Source organism: Cebus imitator, unplaced genomic scaffold, assembly GCF_001604975.1.
Source record: "Cebus imitator isolate Cc_AM_T3 unplaced genomic scaffold, Cebus_imitator-1.0 Scaffold87, whole genome shotgun sequence".
NCBI lineage: Eukaryota > Metazoa > Chordata > Mammalia > Primates > Cebidae > Cebus > Cebus imitator.
Genome location: NW_016107402.1, coordinates 6,987,980 through 6,992,906, shown reverse-complemented (window position 1 = coordinate 6,992,906; position 4,927 = coordinate 6,987,980). Strand labels below are relative to the sequence as shown.

Genomic DNA, 4,927 nt, shown 5'->3' with positions numbered 1-4,927 from the left:
TGGAGATGGAGTCTTGCTCTTTCGCCCAGGCTGAATGGAGTGCAGTGGCATGATCTCGGCCCACTGCAACTTCTGCCTCAGCCTCCTTAGTAGGTGGGATTATAGGTGCCTGCCACCACACCTAGCTAGTTTTTGTATTTTTAGTAGAGACAGGTTTCACCATGTTGGCCAGGCTGGTCTCAAACTCCTGACCTCAGGTGATCCGCTGGCCTTAGCCTCTGCTGGGATTACGGGCATGAACCACCATGCCCGGCCTAGGAAACTCTTTAAAATATAGCTGGCCTGCATCCTGTACCTTTTTCTTTCCCTTCTACCTTCCTTATAGCTGGGATACAGACATGATTCCTGGAGTTTGCCAAGCTACCTTTGACTGTGTTGATGGAACAGCAACAAGATCAAAGGAGCCTGGCTCCCTGACCCCCAGAATCCCCAGCTGCCTACCTTAGGACTTGCTTTACATAGGAAATAAGCTTCTGTCTGATTCAGGCCCTCGTATTTGGGGTTTCACTGAACCTAATCCTAGGTAAACCACATTCAATGATTATTTTGGGGGATGGGAGGACAGAGTTTTGCTCTTGTTGCTCAGGTTGGAGTGCAATGGCATGATCTCGGCTCACTACAACCTCCACCTCCCGGGTTCAAGTGATTCTCCTGCCTCAGCCTCCTGAGTAGCTGTGATTACAGGTGCCCGCTACCATGCCCAGCTAATTTTTATTTTGTATTTTTAGTAGAGATGAGGTTTCACTGTGTTGGCCAGGCTGGTCTCTAACTCCTGACCTCAGGTGATCCACCTGCCTCGGCCTCCCACTGTGCCCAGCCCATTCAATGATTTAACTTAGATTGAAATCAGCTCATTCAATCAGAAGCTGAAAAGGGGACTTGTGGCAGTTTATGATTCCCAGCTAAGGAATTTGGGCTTTATTATGTTGGCAGTAAGGAGCAAAAGATTTCTGAGCCAGAAGATCAGAACTGTGCTTTGGAAAAATTCGTCCAGCACTAGCCTGGAGGACAGTTTGGAGGAGGGAAGCACTAAAAAAAGGGATTCCCAGGTTCTGAATTTCAGATAGGTAAGCCCACCCCGCCCCCTTCCACTAAATTTCAAAGACCAGCTAGGGTTTGCCTACATTTAAGAGGCCAGCATTGGAAAGGAAACAGAAAAAAACAGAATGTCAAAAGAGAATCTGACGTAAGATGGATCCTTTCTTCTCTACAAGTGCAGGAGATTGTTTTTAATTTTCAGTCAGTCCAGGCATAGTGGCTCACACCAGCACTTTGGGAGGCCAAGGCGGGCAGATCACTTGAGCCAAGGAGTTCAAGACCAGCCTGGGCAGCATGGGGAGACTCCATCTCTACAAAAATACAAAAATTGGCCAGGCGTGGTGGCTCACACCTGTAATCCCAGCACTTTGGGAGGCTGAGGCTGGCAGATCACCTGAGGTCACGAGTTCAAGACTGGCCTGGTTAACAGTGAAACCCCGTCTCTACTAAAAATATAAACATTAGCTGGGCGTGGTGGTGGGCGCCTGTAATCCCAGCTACTAAGGAGGCTGGGGCACAAGAATTGATTGAACCTGGGAGTCGGAAGTTGCAGTGAGTTGAGATCACACCACTACACTGCAGCCTGGGCAACAGAGCAAGACTCCATCTCAAAAAAAAAAATTTTTTTTTAATTACCTGGATGTAGTGGCGCATGCCTGTAGTCCCAGCTACTTGGAGGCTGAGGTGGGAGGATCACTTGAGCCCAGGAAGTCAAGGTTGCAGTGAACTGAGATCAAGATGGAGCATCAAAGCATGACTGTCTCAAAAAAAATTCAGAATGAATCATCTCTGTGGAGCCGTGACAGCTCTTTTGACCCACTAAGTAAATATCTTTCTTTTAAATGGCTAAAGGAGGATTCCTTCGCTCCAGAGATTAAAAGAAGACAAATAGGGCTGGGCACTATGGCTCACGCCTATAGTCCCAGCACTTTGGGAGGCCAAGGCGGGATCATGACATCAAGAGTTCAAGACCAGCCTGACCAACATAGTGAAACCCTGTCTCTACTAGAAATAACAAAAATTAGCTGGGCATGGTGGTGTGCACCTGTAATCTTAGCTACTCAGGAGGCTGAGGCAGGAGAACTGGAGGTTGAGGTGAGCTGAGATCGTGCTGCTGCACTCCAGCCTGGGTGACAGAGCAAGACTCCATCTCCAAAAAAAAAGAAGACAAATAAGCATTACCTCCTAAACAAAAGCTTGAGCTTACTTAAAGCCCTGCAGCTTCATGACTCTGCCACCTCTTCCTGTCCTCTTCTGGGACCATCCACCCAGAAGACTATCTGTAGCTGCTGCATAACATTGGTAAATGGAGGCCGGGCTCAGTGGTTCACTCCTGTAATCCCAACACTTTGGGAGGCCAAGACAAGCAGATGACCTGAGTCAGGAGTTTGAGACCAGTCTGGCCAAAATAGTAAAACCCATCTCTACTAAAAATATAAAATTTAGCCAAGCATGATGGCAGGCCCTGTAATCCCAGTTACTAGGGAGGCTGAGACTCTGTTGCAAAAAAAAAAAAAAAAAGGTAAACAAATCCTTCCCATGATCCTTGAGGCCCCTCAATATCGCCTCTCCCAAGAGTTCTAGACCAGCCTGGCCAACGTGAAACCTCATCTCTACCAAAAATACAAAAATTACCTGGGCATGGTGGTATGCACCTGTAGTCCCAGCTACTTGGGAGGCTGAGGCAGGAGAATCACTTGAACCCAGGAGGCAGAGGTTGCAGTGAGCTGAGATCACACCATTGCACTATAGCCTGGGCAACGGGAGCAAAACTACATCTCAATAAATAAATAAATATATATATTAGCTTAGCCTGGTGGCATGAGCCTATAGTCCCAGCTACTTGGGAGGCTAAGGCAGGAGAATCGCTTGAACCTAGGAGGCAGAGTATATATATATATATACATACATTGATAAATATATTCTATCTTGGGAGATGAGATAATTATACCCACTTTCCTCAGGGGAAGACTGAAGCTCAGAAGAAAAAAGCTTTTGCAGCCGGGTGCAGTGGCTCACTCCTGTAATCCCAGCACTTTGGGAGGCTGAGGTGGGCAGATCACCTTGAGGTCAAGAGTTCAAGACCAGCCTGGCCAACATGGTGAAACCTTATCTCAACTAAAAATACAAAAAAAAATTAGGTGTGGTGACTCACACCCATAGTCCCAGCTACTCTGGAGACTGAGGCACGAGAATCACTTGAACCCAGGATTTGGAGGTTGCAGTGAGCCGAGGTCACACCACTGCACTCTAGCCTGGGCAACAGAGTGAGACTCAGTGTCAAGAAAGAGAGAGAGAGAGAGACGGAAGGGAAGGAAGGAAAGGAAGGAAGGAAGGAGGGGAAAAGAAAGACAAGGGAGGGAGGGAGGGAGGGGAGGGGAGGGGAGGGAGGGAGAGAGGAAGGAAGGAAGCAAACAAGCAAGCAAAGAAGCTCTTGCATTAACCTATGTGTGCCAGGCATTGCTGTCCTTGTGCATGGAAACTCTCAGAACACCCTCCAACCCCATGCTTATTGTCAGGCACCATGCCCTGAATAGAGCACTAGACCAAACCAGAGCAGCTGGAAATGGTGGAGAAGAGAAGGCTCCATCCTGGAACAGCATCTGCTCTCATCGGAAGGCAGGAACATTCCTGGGAAGACAGCAGGGCTAGCTGAAAGGTAAGTGGAAAGGAGACACTGGCACCTTCTGAAAGAGAAGAAAGAGCTTCTTAAAACTTTCCCATGTCATTGATATATTAATGTCACCGCTTTACAGAAGCCGAAGCCTCTGAGAGATGTAAAGTGAGTTGTTCCAGATCACACAGCAGGCAGCAGAGCTGACACTAGAAGCCAGGTCCCCTGACCATGTCTGGTCACTACCCCAGACAGTCCCAACTCTTTTGGCCCCACAGGTGGCCTTGGAAGTCCCCCTCTTCTCAAGACTCCTTGATTTTGTCATTGACATGTCAACTGTAAGAGAGTTCAAATTTCCCTGAGTCTGTGTCTCGTGGGGGGGCATGAGAAAAAGGCAGAAGCAGGAGGGTATTAAAGTAGTCCAGGTAAGAGATTCTTTATGTATTCATTCAATAAATATTTTAAACACTCTATGTGAAAGGCACTGTTGTTAGGTGCTAGGAATAGACCAGGAAAGAAAAAACATGGCCCCATACCTTCGAGCTTACATCCCAGTGGTGGAGAAAGACCATGCACAAGTAAATAAATAAAGTAATTACAGACTGTAGTAAGTGTTGTGAAATACCACAGACAGCACTCGAGATAAGGAAGACCTGAGGCCTGAATGAGGAGTCAGTATTCCAGGCAGAGGCAGTAGCACAGGTAAAAGCCCTGACTGTGAACAGTCTGATGAGGCCTGAACTCGTTTAGGAGGTAGGAATGGAAAGAAGGGATGAATTTGTGAATATTTAGAAGGAAGGAATAATCAGAAGGACAGACTGAATGTGGTAGCTAAGGTTGAACTTTGGCACCTTGGTGATAGTGGTGCCACTTGCATTGGGAAAGGAGGAGCAGGTTTTAGGGACAGGCATTGGCTCTCTTTCCCATCTGTACAATAGGTTAATATAACAATCCAGGGGAAAAAAAACCAAGCTTAGTACTAGGATTTTTGTTTTGGTGGTTTTCTGCTTCGTGTGTGTGTGTGTGTGTGTGTGTGTGTGTGTGTGAGATTGGGTCTCTGTCACCCAGGCTTGAGTGCAGTGGCATGATCACAGCTCACTGTGCCTCAGTCTCCCCAGGCTCAGGAGATTCCCCCCACCCCAGCCTCCCAAGTAGCTGGGAATACAGGCATGCATTGCCATGCCTGGCTAATTTTTTTTTTTAAGAGATAGGGTTTGCCATGTTGCCCTGGCCAGATTGCTAGTTCTTTTTTTTTTTTTTTTTTTTTTTTTTTTT

General features: G+C 47.2%; 1 protein-coding gene across 1 annotated transcript in view; it reads left to right on the top strand.

Moving 5' to 3' along the window:
* Window positions 1-4,927, top strand: part of MECR (mitochondrial trans-2-enoyl-CoA reductase) — a 66,240-nt gene that overhangs the window by 45,378 nt on the left and 15,935 nt on the right. The window contains exon 10 of the transcript XR_001827053.2: window positions 3,558-3,697. The gene's annotated coding sequence lies outside the window, so the exon portion shown is untranslated. The remainder of the gene's footprint in view (window positions 1-3,557; window positions 3,698-4,927) is intronic.